This window comes from Hylobates moloch, unplaced genomic scaffold (genome assembly GCF_009828535.3).
Source record: "Hylobates moloch isolate HMO894 unplaced genomic scaffold, HMol_V3 SCAFFOLD_9, whole genome shotgun sequence".
Lineage (NCBI taxonomy): Eukaryota > Metazoa > Chordata > Mammalia > Primates > Hylobatidae > Hylobates > Hylobates moloch.
The window spans coordinates 42,712,368-42,729,338 of NW_026652284.1; the positions used below are offsets into that span (position 1 = coordinate 42,712,368).

Sequence of the window (16,971 nt, forward strand, 5' to 3'; positions counted from 1 at the left end):
GCTGTTAAACTAATTACATGGTACATTTAAAATGAGTGCAATTCATCAATAAAGTTAACTTTAAAGATCAAAACAAAGCAGAGAGAAGGCACTAGTAGACAAATAAAAACAAGAAGATCAGGCCCGGCGCAGTGGCTCACGCTTGTAATCCCAGCACTTTGGGAGGCCGAGGCGGGCAGATCACCAGGTCAGGAGATCGAGACCACGGTGAAACCCCGTCGCTACTAAAAATACAAAAAAATTAGCCGGGCGTGGTGGTGGGTGCCTGTAGTCCCAGCTACTCGGAGAGGCTGAGGCAGGAGAATGGCGTGAACCCCGGAGGCAGAGCTTGCAGTGAGCCAAGATTGCGCCACTGCACTCCAGCCTGGGCGACAGAGCGAGACTCTGTCTCAAAAAAAAAAAAAAAAGATCTTGTCAAAGAACTTTCTGAGGAAATATAAGCTCAATTTACATTTTTAAAAAATTCACCTCTGTCAACACAAATGTAAAGGCAGAAACTTCCAGGGACTGCCTCAGCAGCAGATTTGCTCTGCATTGTTCTTCTACTTCATCTTTCCTTTGTTGATCTCTTTTATATTTCAGGTTGGAAGTTAAACTCATTTGAATTAGTGACATATATTGTTCTAAATGATGGCAGAAAAAGGAATTATGTGAAATATACAGATGGCAAACCTGCATTGTAGCTTGGTATTTATAAAAGAAACACATATTCATTGTGAAGAATTTTAGAAAAACATAAAAAATAAGAAAATAATCTTATGTATCTCATTAATCATAAATCTCAGTAATCTCATTACCAGGGAGGGAAATATACACTATATACGAACAAATATTTACTCATTGACTACGATGTGCCAGGCATTGTACTGGACATAATGAACAAAATGAAGTTTTTTCCCAGGTGGGAGAGACAGCCATTACTCCAATAATACATGAGTGCACATAGTATTTTATATAGTGTTTTGTCACATGCTTGTATACTTAATAATGTATTGCAAATATATTTCCATGTCATTTAAGCTTTTGTTCAATAGTTTTTTTCTTTTTTTTTTTCTTGAACATGGTCTCACCCTGTCACCCAGGCTGCAGTGCAGTGGCTTGGTTTCCGTTCACAGCAACCTCTGCTTCCCGGGTTCAAGCGATTCTCCTGCCTCAGTCTCCTAAGTAGCTGGGATTACAGGCACCTGCCACCACGCCCGGCTAATTTTTGTATTTTTAGTAGAGACAGGTTTCGCCATGTTGGCCAGGCTAGTCTTGAGCTCCTGACCTCAAGTGATCCACCTGCCTCGGCCTCCCAAAGTGCTGGGATTACAGGCGTGAGCCACCGTGCCCGGCCTGTTCAGTAAGTTTTAACGTATACATAGTATTCCAATGTACAGTTTTACTACTTTCTTCTTTAGCCAAATTTTCTTTTATTAACACTTTAGATAATTCTCCCTACTTCCTATTTTTATTAATAACAATACTAATGTAGCAAAATATTTGGACCTAGTTCCTGAGGATTATAAATTCTAAGAAATGAAATTCTTTTAAAAATATAGATGCTATATAATTTGAAATGTGTTGATAGATCTGTAAAAAGTTAGACATTTTCTTCACCTAGATGTTTAGGTGATTGGGTTGCCAGTGGTCTTATTGAATGCAGTAAGAAAAAATTTAATTGTTTACTGTGATTCTGCCTCCTCTAAATTTTATTCTTATAAAATATTGAAATGTCAGGGAATAAAATACAGAATCACAGGTTGTCCTAGTTTTGAATTTTCTCAATTTAACCTTTAAAACTTTACATTGTTGCAAACTAGCCCAAGTAAACAAATGTATATCCCAGAGAGTATTGTGAAAACACAATTCTGACATGAATTCTTCTTTCAACGATTCACATTCTCCATAATTTAATCTAGGGGACTACAAATGCAAAAAAATAAGAGGCTGAACTGGCTGTGACTTTTAATTCCAAAACTGGTTTCCCAGAGCTTGCTGTGGATTATTCTTGGCAAGTATTTCTATGCTAAATCTGTTCCTTAGAAAACTCATGGAGGTGATCTCATTCTGTCTATGCAATTCTTTTTGGCATTAATGGGACACTACATAAAGATTAAATACATAAAACATCAGCTAAAACACTTGCAGCAATAGAAACAGCAGTTTACACAAATATAATTTATATGAGTTCTTTCTGCCATGTTTCCAACAAATAAAGCTATAAAGCTTTCAATAGCTGAGGCATTCTAACTCATTGAAGAAAAGCAGTTTACCATAAAGGGGATTGTTTTCTTCTCTACCTCTGAAGGTAATTTCTTTTGAGATTGATAGGGGTTCTATAACACCTTAAAGAAAGGAAATTATCCTTTTTCAAAAGGTGTTTAGCCTTAAATGTAGTTAACAAGTCTTCTTTTACAAGACTGTAAAGGGCATTCTGAAGATTGCAATATGTTCACAATTATAATGCTCTATCCAACATCAGAAACTCAATAGAGCTAGGTGGTAGTAGCCAAGTGTGCTAGGAAACCGCACTAGTCCAGGGTTTTTTGTAGTTGTTGTTATAAGTTTCTTTATCCCCACTCCCGCAATCCCCACAAGTATTTAATCTAAAATTAAAGGCATGTAGGCTTAGAGAAATATTGATCTTCTGTGAAATCCACAGCGATCCCTATATTTCAATAACGATGATTTACTCGTAGCAGAGAAACAGGAAAGGATTGTGGAAAAATACAATTGTTCTTTAATAGCAGCTCAACATCATAGGCTATGTTCCTGCAACTTTAGATCTTAAGCTTAGTGATCTCTGGCAATTATAATTTCAATAATAATGTCTTCCTTAAAACAATTATAAGTAAAAGTATTTCACACGTATATCTCTCCTCTATTCAAATTATTACTTTCAGCTATAGAATGCATGCATATATATATTGAGTGAATTTAGGGTATGTTAATATTAGACCTTGTGTGACATACTATGAAATTTAAAGGTAGAATACTAACAATTCAAGAGTAAATTAGATTTTCTATTTATATAATGTAGAAGAATTCGAAGTATTTAAACCATTTGCCTTACTCTGTCTCAACATTTAAAAGAACAATATAATTGTGATGTTGGTCTATTATATGTTCCGAATATCACTGGTTGTGGCCTAATTTCCTAATTTATCTACCTATAGCCACATTTTGTATCTGCTTGGATGCTTTGGTTTCAAGTAAAAGAACACTGAGTTAAAAGTGGTTAAAGGTCAATAAAACTAAAGTAACACAATTCCAGGACAGAGGTGTCAGCAGGTTCACAGTGCAGATCTCTGGATCCACTGAGTCTGCACAGTCTCTGCTTCTACTCACCTTTGTGAGGTGGCTGTCACAGCCACACCCCGCACCCCACGTCACAGAATTCAAAGGCCACAAGACAGGAGCAGGCACTTCTCCTAGAGCATCTCCCTCTGATCAATGAAGAAAATAATTCCAAGAAGAGTCCCACCCCCGAGAATGGATTTCTTTTCCGGTCTCCTTGGCCAAAACAGATAATAAGCAAAGACTTAGTTGAAAGAAAGACTAGTAGGAAAGCAAGTTTCTGGAATTTCAGCACCAGTAGTGGGAGGCAAGCTTAGGTCTAAAAACGAAGAAAGCCTGGGCCAGAGAAAGGCTGTTGGCCAGGCAGCCACAGCACTTTATGTGTAAAGCGAGAAACGATCATCTCACTTGTGAGTCTTATTATCCTGGGACTTTGATAGTGGTTGTAGTGATAGAGAACAAAGCATTTCCTTTGCCAATTTGCTTTCCCACTTTCTAAGACAACTATTTTACAATGTCTCTTTTCCTCAAACTTCTAAAAGCTTCCTTCTCTTCGTCACTCTCAGTTTATGGCCTGGCCCCTTACCTCAGTTTAAAATCTAGAAGCATTCCTGAGAAAATTTCCAGGTGTCTCTGCCATTAACCTACTATCCTACTGGGACCCGAAGCCCTAGACTGCATTCCTCATGCAGCTGATGGACTGCCAATCTCATGCCATGTACAGGGACCCTTGCCTACTCAAGGTCTCGAGTCTCCAAATTACCTTAGTCTCTCTCCTGTATCATCATTCTTCTCTCTGTTGGAGTAATCCCGTCCACCTGCCCATATGCTGCAATCTCTCCCTACTGTCAAAGATAAACAAGGTCAGTCATTAGTCAAAACAGTGAAAACAGATCTTCTTCAGTAATTGCTGACAATAGGTGAAAGGGCTGAGCTCGATTCCAGTTTGTGCAGAGGTAACTGGGTATTGTGAAGGGAGTAGGGAGGGGGCGAGAAGATGCTCAGTAGAGTCAGGGAAGTAAAAAATTACAAGAGGTTGATCAGTGGAAGTGAGATTGAGCCAGCTGTGCACTCCACCTGGCAATTATCAAAGTTAGGATTCCATCCTCCCACAAACACTGGGAGACAGAGGCTCCATCCTTCCTGAGGGACGTTCTTGTCTTTGAGAAAGACACTCCTGAGTTATGGGAGACATATATACATCTTACAGAGAAGAGGAAGGATTCTCAGTTGTAACCCCTTTTAAGAAAAGCAGGCATTTTAATGGGGACGGGGAGGGAGCATCCAGGAGACAGGGCCTTATGCTGCTAGGAGCCGTGCTAGAGTTGGGCTGTCTCTTAGTGCAGACGTTTGGATGGAGTAATTACGTGCTGAGAGTTCTGCAGTCTTCCCTTCTTAATAAAGCAAAATAAAAGAAAACTATCCTTAACTCTTAATACCCCTCCAGGAATCACACTTTTTGCAGTCCATTGTTCTAGCCAAACATCTTGGAACAGCTGGTTCTGCTAGCTGCTCCTTCTTCACCTCTTATTTTATCTTCAGCGCATTCCTGTCAGGGTTTCCAACCCACCACTTCACTTCACCATTCTCATTATCACTGTTTACCTTGACAAATTTAGAAACAACGTCTATTTTTTTTCATTTACCCAAAATATAGTTTTTGATACAGCCGAACAATCTCTTCATCTTGAAACAATTCCTTCCCTTGGTTTCCAGGGCACTGTGCCTAATTTGGCTCCTACCCAGTGGCAGCTCCTGATCCTCTCAATGTAGAAGCATCCTGGGGCCCCGGCTGGTTGTGTTCTCTTTTTTCTCTACCAGAGGCCTGTGTTTCTCTTCAAATTTTATAGATTTAAATACTCTGACCTCCTCACCAGTTTCCAGACTTGTATATCTACCTGCCCACCTGACATATCTTCTGACAGGCAACTTAGAATCCTAAGTACAGCTATTGATTGTCCCCATGTCTTAGTTCATTTTCTGTCGCTTACAACAGAACTGAAACTGGGTAATTTATAAAGAAAGGACTGGATTTTTTTTTTTTTTACAATTATGGATACTGAGAAGTCTAAGGTTGAGGGGCCACATCTAGTGAGGGACTTGTTGTTGGTGGGAACTCTCTGCAGTGTCCTGAGGTGGGTGCAGGCCATCTCATGCTGAGGGGACTGCATGTGCTCACGTGCTAGCTCAGGTCTCTCTTCATCTTCCTATAAAACAAGCAGTTCCATTCTCATGATAACCATTCACTCATTGATCCATAAATGAGCCCTCATGAATGAATCACCTCCTAAAGGCCCCCCACTCTCAATATTGCCACATTGGGGATTAAATTTCAACATGAGTTTTGGAGGGGATATCTAACCATAGCAACCTTCACAATCAGCTCCTTCCCCAGTCTTTTCCATCTCAGTAAAGGTCATCTCTATTCATCCAGTTGTACAGGTCAGAAACAGTATTCATTCTTTCCTTTCCCTCACTCTCTGCAGCTAATCTATTAGCAAGTTCTGTCATCTCTGTTTTCAAAATGTATCCCAACCTTTTTACTTTTTCTCACTTCCATTGCTGCCTACCACCCCCTTTAGCTTCGATTATGCACTGGCCTCCTAGATGGTTTTGCTTCCACTCTTGCCTACCTATAGTATAGCGTCCACATGACTTCCTGTTTCACTCATAATAAAATCCCAAATCATGCCTGCCCTGTGTAAGACCTGCATGATGTGGCCCTTGCCTGACTCTGAACGTATCTCCTATGTGCTTCCTTTAAAGCACTTGGTTGCAGACACCAAGTCTCTTGACTGTTCTTGAAATAAAACATATTTGTATTCTCAGCATTTACTCAGTTGCTGTTCATCTTGCCAAGAAAAATGTACTTCCAGCAGACCCTCACATAACTTACCCCACTTAATTCACAACTTTATTCAGATATTGAGTACAGGAGTCTTCAAGGATCATCCTATTTAAAAGAGCATCTCTCGCCGGGCGCAGTGGCTCACACCTGTAATCCCAGCACTTTGGGAGGCCGAGGTGGGCGGCTCCCAAGGTCAGGAGATTGAGACCATCCTGGCCAACATGGTGAAACCCCATCTCTACTAAAAATACAAAAATTAGCCGGGTGTGGTGGCGCACTCCCGTAGTCCCAGCTACTCAGGAGGCTGAGGCACGAGAATCACTTGAACCCAGGAGGCGGAGGCTGCAGTGAGCCGAGATCATGTCATTGCACTCCAGCCTGGGTGACAGCGTGAGACTCTGTCTCAAAAAAAAAAAAAAAAAAGCATCTCTCACTGTCACTCCCACATCAATTTGTATTTCCCTATTCCATTGTATTTTTTCATGCCATTAACTATTAATGTCTACCTGACCTATTTAAATGACATTGTATTAAATCTAATATATTAAATTATATTAATATTAAATGACATTAAATGCTGTATTTTTCATGTCACTCATCTCTACCTTGACAATATAATAAATCACTACCTAATATTATATTAATTTGTTGTGCATATATGATATGTACTTGCTTACTAGTATGTAAGCTCTCTTGCCTATCCCCATCACTAAAACAGTGTTGACACATAGCAACAAGTACTATATCTTTGTTGAATGAATGAAAATAGTGTAATCCCTTTAACACTGTGGAAGAGAAAAGGGTGGCTTTGAGGGTATAAAATCCCTGCATTATATAAACTTTTTAATTTTAAATAATAATTACACTGGGTGATGTAATATGACCAGAGCTGTGGTGCTGTCAGGAGACTGTTGTATTTGGCAAATCTAGATAATTGACAATAAGTATGTATAGAGTCTAATTATAAACTTTTAGGATAATAGGGATCACGTCTATTTTACTCAATTTTCCTAGCTTTTGCAGAGCTAGGTCTGAGAGCCTCCTAACGGTGGTAAGGAGGACATCATTGTTATATGGCTGAACAGCAAATACTTCTTCAATACTTTATTAAGTGGTTTGCCCTGAAAATACATACTGAAACTGAATCAGGAAATATACAGATCTGGGTAAAGAAAACATCTAGATGTTCATCCAGTTGAAACTGAATGAAGTTTCTATTGGAAAGCTATTTTATCAGATGAAAACATGTCAAAAAAAAAGAAAGCTATTTTAAATATGTTTTATGTTTATATCATACAAGCATAGACAAGTAATTTTTGTCTTTATATACTAACAGGCCAGCAAGTTTTGTTCTATATGAAGCACAATACATACTTATAGCATCTCCTGCACTAACTCAAACTGAACACTGCCTTCATCACATTTTCCAAAATTACGTATCGTGAATAGCAAGGTACAGTATTACGATTTTCTTTCTAAATTCTGACTCAAATGGAAATATTTACATCGTACTTATGGTGCTTATACATCACATCCTTTCATTTTAGCAATTAGTAGCAACATTGCATAAAAAAACAGAACCAAAACTCTGGCTTAGATCTTTGCGATTTTACTAGGAGCATTTTCACTGAAAAAACAACCTCACCGCCATTAAAACAGCATTAGAATTCTTTCAAGTTCAGGCACTGACCTCAGAAATAGTAATGGGAGAGGGGGATAAATTAACCGAGCTGTAGATCATTGGACTTCAAATCCTCTTCCGCGGAACTTTACAAGATGTCCCTGGGTTGCTGGAGTGGAGCCTCACCCTTTCACTCCGTTTCAGCCAGGACAACTCCACTTTCCTCCATTTCAAACTTTGGCATGTCATGTATGATTTGGTGCTGAATTTTTTAAAAATTGAAAATCTCTGTTATCACTGTTAAATGCCTATGACAAGGTTAAGTGAAAGCCACAAGTAGAATGAAGTGGAGGAGATAAAGAATGTTTTCTGATATGCTCTTTTCCTTATGGATTTCAGAATAAAGATATTTATTCCAGCATTAATTCTTTGATTCATAAATATTTGTTGAGCATAAACTATAAACTTGGCACTCTGAGCATCCTTAGTATTAACAAAAATAGAAAAGAAAATCTGAATGTTCATCAACATGGAGATGGTTGAATATGTTGTGGTACAACAAATCTCTGGAAAACTATGCAACTTTAAAAAATTGTAAGTTGAAACTGTTGGTATTAACTTAAACACATGTTCAAAATATGTTCAATGAAAAACAAGTTATAGAGACTATGTATATATTCATATGCTCATATGTGTATATTATATATGTATATGATATAGAGAATATGACTTCATTTTTATAAACAAAGGGAAAAAATAGGAAAGAAAATCTGGATGTTCATCGACATGGAGATGGTTGAATATGTTGTGGTACAACCAGTCTCTGGAAAACTATGCAACTTTAAAAAATTGTAAGTTGAATCTGTTAATATTAACTTAAACTTTTTTATTTTAAATAATAATTACATTGCATGTGCTCACATGCTAGCTCAGGTCTCTCTTCCTTTCTTAATATAAATGGGTGTTCGTATGTGTTGACATAACAGAGAGAGGGGATGGCAGAATACATAGAAAATTGCTTCTGTTGTTTTTCTAAAAGTTTGGGAATGGGGAGGGAGGGTTGGACACACATACAGGAGAGTTAGGGACTATTTATATATGTATACATTTCTGTATTGTTTGGCTTGTCATGATGAGCACACATTATTATATTAAATCCACAATGCAGATGCCAACTTTTAAGCTAGTTTATTGTTTAGTGTTGTCATGTGAAGCTTTAAAAATTAACTGTGTGACCTTAAATAATAGATAAGAATTACTAAATAAACTTACAGTCTTTATGCTGAGGACATTAATGCATCAAATATAAAGAAAAAGTGTGATCATGTTCTCTCCACTTACTGGGCTCTAATCAGATTTGTTTGCTTGTCTTGATTAAATATTTTTCAACATTGAAAACAGCATCTATTTTTGTTTTAAATAAAATATGAGATATAGTTTACATACAATAAAATGTGATTTAGGTTTACAGTTCAATGATTTTTTAAAATAAAATATATATACTCATAGAACCTTAATCAACATGTAGTACATTTCTATAACTCCAAAAGTTCCTTTTATGCCCCTTTGCAGACAACAACCCTCTACTCTCAGATCTAAGCAATCACTGATCTGATTTCTCCATCACGGATTACTATTGCCTGTTCTATAATGCCATATAAATGAAATTATACACTATACAATCTATTGTTTCTGGCTTTTTGCTCAGTATGTTTTTGAGACTCATTCGTATTGTGATGCCATTTCTTTTTATTTCTAAGTAGTGGTCCATTGTGTAAATATATCATAATTTTTATCCATTCACCAGTTAATGGATATTTGTATTATTTTCAGTTACTAGTTACGAATAAAATGGCTATAAATGTTTGTGTCCATGTCTTTTGATGTCAACATAAGTTTTTACTTATTTGGGGCAAATATCTAGGAGTGAAATTACTGGTAAGTATGTATTTAACTTTGTAAGAATCTGCCAAAATCTTGTCCAAGGTGGTTATAACATTTTACACTTCTACCAGCAGTGTATGAGTCCTAATTGCTCCACATCTTTTCCAACACTTAGTATTATCATTTTCTATTTCTTTTTAATGTTTCCCAGTCTAGAGAGCCTGTAGCGAGTCTAGAGAGTGTCTCATGGTAGTCTGAATTTGCATTTCTCTAATGACTAATGCTATTAAACATCTTTTCATGAGCTTATTGGGCATTCTCTTCTTTTGTAAAATTGCTACTCAAATATTTTATATATTTTTTAAAAAATTAGTTTGTAATCTGGATTGAATTATTGGAGTTTTTTATATATTCTGAATATAAGAACTTTGTCAGATATATGTATTTCAAATATTAATAGTTGTTTCTCTAGGTGTGTGGCTTGCTTTTCTGCTTTTTTAACATTCTGTTTTGCAGAGCAGGTTTTAGTTTTGATAAAATTTATCAATTTATTTGTTTTATGGTTTGTGTTTATTGTGTCATAAGAAATCATTGCCTGTCATAAGAAATCATTGCCTTTCATAAGATTGTGAAAATTTATTCCAGGAATTTTCTAGTTTTAGTTTTTGTGTGTAAGACTATGATTTAAGTCAAATTTATTTCTTTGTACCGCATTCCATACAATTCAGTTGTTTTAGCACCATTTGTTGAAAGGCTATTTTGCCCCACTAAATTATATTTTGGCAATTTTGTAAAAATTTGATTGACAAAATAGTGTAGAGCAACTTAAAGATTCTTTATTTGGATTCATTGGCTTATATGTTTACTATAATGACCATATCACAGTGACCTGATTAGTGTAGCCATATAAGAAGTCTTGAAGTCAGGCAGTCACAGTCCTCAAATTTTGTTATTAAGTTCTTTCTGCTTTTTTCAAAATTCTTTTAGCTTTATTAGGTTCTTTGCATTTTCTACATAAATTTTAAAGTCAGCTTGTCAATTTCTATGAAAATATTCCATTGAGAGTTTGATTGAGATTGCACTGAATCTATAGATCAATTTAGAAAACACTGACGTTAGAACAATGCCAAGACTTCCGATCAATGAGCATGGTATATCTCTCCATTTATTTAGATCTTTCATAATTTTTCTCAGGAATATTTTGGCTGGGTGCAGTGGCTCACGCCTGTAATCCCAGCATTTTGGGAGGCCGAGGTGGGCAGACTACCTGAGGTCAGGAGTTCAAGACCAGCCTGGCCAACATGGTGAAACCCCGCTTCTACTAAAAATACAAAAATTAGCCAGGCATGGTGGCGCATGCCTGTAGTCTCAGCTACTCAGGAGGCTGAGGCAGGAGAATCACTTGAACCGGGGAGGTGGAGGTTGCAGTGAGCTGAGATGCGCCACTGCACTTCAGCCTAGGTGACAAGAGCAAGACTGTCTCAAAAAAAAAAAAAAGAAAAAAGAAATATTTTGTAGATTTTAGCATACAGATCTTGACCATATTTTGTTAAGTTTATGTAAATTTATATTGATTTTTTGAAGTTATTGAGAATATGTTATTTCTTAAATTTTTTTTCCCAATCATTTCCAGTATATAGGCATACCATTAATTCTTCTGCATTTTGATGTTTCTGTAAAGTTGCTAAATTCATTAATTAGATATAGTTGTTGTTTTGTAAATTCTTTAGAATTTTCTAATATATAATTATATCATCTGCCAATAGCTTTTTTTCTTTCTTTTTAATCTGTAAGTCTTTTATTTATTCTCTTTGCCATATTTAACTGGCCAAGAACCCTAGGACAATATTTATTAGAAGTGTTAGTAGACATTCTTGTTTTGTTCCCAATTTTAAAGGAAAAAATATTATATTTTACCAAGAAGTGTTTTTTTTTAAATTTTAATTTAGAGATGATGTTTTGCTATTTTGGCCAGGCTGGTCTCAAACTCTTGGCCTCAAGTGATCTGCCTGCCTCAGCCTACCAAGAAGTATTATATCAGCTGTAGATTTTTCATATATGGCCTTCATCAATTTGAAGTTGCTTGGGTTTTTGACAGTTTGTGACAAAGTAGGAAATTAATTTTGCCAAATGCATTTTCTTCCTATATTGAAAAAATCATATGATTTTCTTTATATTTCATTAATATATAAATTATATTGCTTGATTTTCCAATGTTGTAACAACCTCTCACTTCTTTCACAAATTCTACTTAGTTATAATATATAATCATCTATACATATTACTGGATTCTCCATGACAACTTTGTTAAGGACTATTTTGTCCATGTTCATCAGTGGTATTGTTCATAATTTTCCTTTCTTGCAATGCCTTTGTCTGATTTTGCTATCAGAGTCATGATGGATTCATAAAATGAGTCTGAAAGTGTCAAGTTATATTTTCTGAAGGAGTTTATAGAATTATATCATTTCAATTTTAAAATTGTATTGATTTTAGCTTCTACATTTATTAGTTCCTTCTTTTACTTATTTTTAAATTCAAATTGTTGTTTCTTCTAGTTCATGAAGTCAGAAGCTTAGATTATTAATGTTAGTCTTTTTTCTAACAGTAATTTAAAGCTATAAATTTTGCTTTATACTCTGCTCTACCTATCTCTCACATGTTTTGATATATTGTGCTTTCTTATCATTCAGTTTGAAATATTTTTTAATGTTTCTTGTGATTATTTGACCCATGTGTTATTAAGAAGTGTGTGTGTGTGTTTGTGTGTGTGTAACATGCTAGTGTTTCGATATATTCCATGGATCTTTTGGTTACTGATTTTTCATTTGAATCTGGTATAATCCAAAAACATTGCCTGTTTAATTTCAATCTTCTTAAATTTAGTGAAAATTTTATTTCTTTCTTCATGATTTTAATGTTTCCTTTAGACTGCTAATTCCATCACCTGTCATTCTTGGTCTGACTCTATTAACTGATTTTTCTCTTCTGTATGTGACATTTTTCTGCTTCTTCACCTCTCTACTAATTTTAATTGGGTGCTTATTATTGTTAATATAATGTTGTTTGTCTAGTTTTGTTAACTTCCTTTAAAAATTGTCACATTTTTTTCCAGTAGGCAGTTAATTTAGTTGCAGAACAACTTGACTCTTTTGAAACTTGTTTTTAAGGTTTGTTAGGATGAGTTTGGATTAGCCTTTACTCTAAAACTACTTTGGTTCTCCTCTTTTTTTTTTTTTTTTTTTGAGACGGAGTCTCGCTCTGTCGCCCAGGCTGGAGTGCAGTGGGGCGATCTCGGCTCACTGCAAGCTCCGCCTCCCGGGTTCACGCCATTCTCCTGCCTCAGCCTCTCCGAGTAGCTGGGACTACCGGCGCCCGCCACCACGCCCGGCTAATTTTTTATATTTTTAGTAGAGATGGGGTTTCACCGTGGTCTCGATCTCCTGACCTCGTGATCCGCCCCCCTCGGCCTCCCAAAGTGCTGGGATTACAAGCGTGAGCCACCGCGCCCGGCCTACTTTGGTTCTCCTCTTAAGCAATGACAGTTCTTGGGTCTCTACTGAATGTTCTGGTTGTTCAGCATGGTTGCTTTAGCTGGTTGGCTAGAACTCAATATCCACAACCAGCCCTATGTTATCTACAGTAACGTTCTGCCCTGTATAATGTCTCCTTTCTCATTCACTTGGGGTCACTCTATACCTGCAGAACTTAGTAATCAGTCAGAAAAGGAGACTCAGTGCAGATATCTGTAACTGTTTTTCTTCATCGTCTCTTTTACTTTGGACTCTTTCTTATGAATTCCTGCCACCTAACCTTCCCCAGCTCAAGGAGGACTCCACATTCTTCTTCCTCTGGGCTAACTCTGTGCCTGCATGACCCCGGCAGCAAGCATCTCTCTAAATTTTGCATCTTCTGGACCTCACTCGACTTTCCCTCATATGGCCCTATTCCTGCTTCACTCCTTCCTATGCCAAAATTCACTAAATGCCTGCAGCAGAAAACAGAGATGACTGCAAGCCTTACCTTGCTTACTTCCCTTCTTTTGGGAGTCAGGGTCATGAGCTTCTTCTTGTTGAATGTCTGAAAAGTATTATTTTTATATATTTTGTCCAGCTTTTTTTGTTGTTTAGGCAGGAGTGTGAATTAGTCCCTGTTATTCAATCTTGGCCAGAATAAATGTCTCCTAAACCCTATCTTAAAAATCTAAATCAATGATCCAAAGATTTTTCAAATGATGTTAATGAAATCTAGAAAAGCAAAATACAAAAGCATCAATAGAAACTCAAGCAATCATGAAACAAGATAAATTCTTCAAACTTATCCCCAGTCAGTAATATATAAATTTTTGTTTTAAATCCTTAATGTATTTAAACATACGTTTAATAGCAAAATTATGCAGGCATAGTTTTATCTATTTTATAACATCATTTTATGTAGCCATTATGATACTCATATAGTCTAATTTCAGTGCACTTTAACATATGTTACTTCTTGTGATCCTAATATAAAACCCATGAGATAGGTAGAGTATCGCTAAACCTGGAAAATAGGTATCTTAATTCCAAATCATTATCAGACTAAACAAATACAATAGATTTAAATGGCTCTAAAGTCTTTCTGGTTCATATAAATTACCATACTTTGCAGAAACTGCAAATAATAGGGAAAACCAGTAAAACTGAAAGAGGCAGCTGAGGGTTTACATTGAAATAATACTTGAATATCTGCCAGTTTAGGGGGTTTGTCACTTTTCAAATATAAATATAAATGCAGGACATGAGAGTAGATGAGGCTTTACAGGGAAAAACAAAAAGGGGAGTTGTCTAACACCTTAATTCATCTTTTGCAATATTCCTAAGTCAGAAAACATAATAAACATAATAAAAATAATGCTAGCTTTTAATTAGGTACCTGCTGTATGATCAGCTCTGTATTAAGCGCTCGTTATAGAATTTAATTCTCACATCAATGCACGTGGTAGCTATTATTATTAGCCACTTTTACAGATGCACAAACTAAAGCTTAGAGGGATTAAGAACCCAACTGAAGTTTATGTAGTTTAAAACTGAGTGAGCCTTCACGTGATCCAACTTGAATTTCTGACTTTAAAGCCCACACTCTTAACCATAATTATATCACTACCTCATTAGAAACAAAACAAAACAAAACCCTGCCTTATGGCTTCATGTTGAGACAGAGGTTCTTAATTTTTTCTTTGCCACATTCCTGTTTATTTTAAAGATCATAGGGTTTATCATGAAGCTCATATGACCCAAGCAATATTAAGCTGATTTTAAAAACTATCTCATGGAAAACTTGGCAAAGGGTGAAAGAAAAGTAGCCAATTCAAATGCATAAGGATATGTGTTTCACAGATTTGAAAAGATAAAAGTGATTTCTGGTTTCAATAATTTCTGAGCATGCCAATTCCCAAACCCTTATATTGTAAAGCCCCCCAGAGTTGAATAAAATATAACAATGACCTTTAATGCATATCTGAGAGATAGCAGGAGTTAAAGGAAATACCCAGAAAGGAAGGTCAATATGCCAGATTATATATGTCTATCAAGATATTAAAATCAGTATGAACTGTTGGTTCTCTATTTGAAAATCAGACCTAAAGAAACAATAGAAAGGAAAAAGAAGAGGATTTGAGAAATTAAAAAAAAAAAAGGCTGAGATCAGTCTGGACTTGTGAGTGGATGGGCAGCTACATCTTGGTTGAAGGATGGCCTCAGTCTCACAGTCTGTACCTTGGTGACAGCAGTGACAGGAAAGCTTAGTGAAAGGCTTTAAGCTATAGTCTGGTCTCTTCCTGAGCTGTCTAGGGGCAAGCATCACTTTCTGCACTCAGAACAGAAATTTAAAGACAAAAGCCCCAGATTACTGGTGTTCATAGAGTAATACCAGGGCAGTGCAAAGCCTGAGATCAGAGGTGAGCCACATCAGGCATTCTCTCCTCTAAGTGCTCTTTTCAAATCCCCAGGGAGGGTGAATCAAAACCCAGGAGATTGTCTTCTCTCCATCCATCTTGCTTATGTGTTGTCAGTGGAGTGATTGCAAATCAGAATTGCAAAGAGTGGTTCTGCGGTGCTTGGGGCTCTTTGCCTTGGCACTGATCCCCTCCTCTCTCCTTAATCTCAATGGAAGGGATCCAGACTGGGGTTTGGTCTCCTGTCCTTCCTCAAGAAACTTTGCCAGACATAGTAGCTGATACATCATATTATGATGTATCAGAATATGACTTTTTGAGCTAAAATATCTAAATACCAGATGGATACAAATACTATAAAAGAAAGACAACAAGTTGAACTACATATAATACACAAAGCAGAATTCTGGTCAATCCTAATAAATAATTAACAATATGCTTAAGGCAATAAAGAAGTTAGTACAATGAAGAAAGAATATGAGCAGTTAGTACAGAAGCTAATTAAGCAGAGACTGGTGGAGGATTATTAGACTAGAAAATGGCTGGGCATTGATATTTACATACACACAAGCGCCCTCTCATCAAGGGCTGCACTTTGGTGGCTGAGAAAAACAGCGTACTAAACTCAGGGAAATGTTTTCTTTCTGAGTTAGGGTAGAAAAAAGTTACCTTTTAAAAATTCCAGAAATGAGTATCCATACTCTCTGCATGATGTGAGAAATTCCAAGCTGAGAAATCAACGAAAAAAATGTTCCTTTATTAGTGATACTGATGGCAGCAGGGGCCATCTGGAGCGGCCACTGTCATTATGCCAGCTGCAGCAAGGAGGCGCAGCTGGGGCTGCACACTCCGTGGAGCTGGCAACAAGTGGGAGCCCCACCCCTTCCAAGTTGGTGGAGCAGGAGCTCCCAAGGTGCAGCCGCAGCCACCCCAAACACAGCTGCCGACCCAGGCCTCCCACTCCATAGAGCTGGCAGGGCTGCTGCAGCTGCCCAAACCTCAGCTGCAGACCCAGGCCTCCTGCTCCACTGAGCAGGCAGGATCCCCATCCCCCCAGGCATAGCGGCAGCTGCCCAAATTGTGGCTGCAGACCCAGGCATCCCTGCACTCTTGGGAGCTCGGGAAGGACCCCTGCCCTCGCAGGCTCAGAAATGCCTGTTCCCACTGCCTGGCTTCTCCCTGCTATCAGCACCTGTTCTGATGTCAGAGCAAAGTCAGGGCTGATCTTGGGCACTGTGACAGCCCCATGGGGTGTGCACATGCTCAGGGCAGAGCTGACATGCCAGTCCCTGCCACCTTGTCCCCCTCCAGATTTTGGGCGCCAATGAGCAGAGGAGGGAAGCCGAGGAGGGTCTGAGGGCAGCTCATACTGGCCTGCAGGCACCCCTTGGCACCTACAGCCTCAGC

General features: G+C 37.5%; 1 long non-coding RNA gene across 1 annotated transcript in view; it reads right to left on the reverse strand.

Annotated features, from left to right (window-relative positions):
* Positions 1–16,971, reverse strand: part of LOC131384304 (uncharacterized) — a 46,549-nt gene that overhangs the window by 21,656 nt on the left and 7,922 nt on the right. The window contains exons 2-3 of the long non-coding RNA XR_009215014.1: positions 4,043–4,124; positions 3,331–3,495 (exon numbers count right to left, since the gene is read on the reverse strand). This is a non-coding gene — a long non-coding RNA (uncharacterized LOC131384304). The remainder of the gene's footprint in view (positions 1–3,330; positions 3,496–4,042; positions 4,125–16,971) is intronic.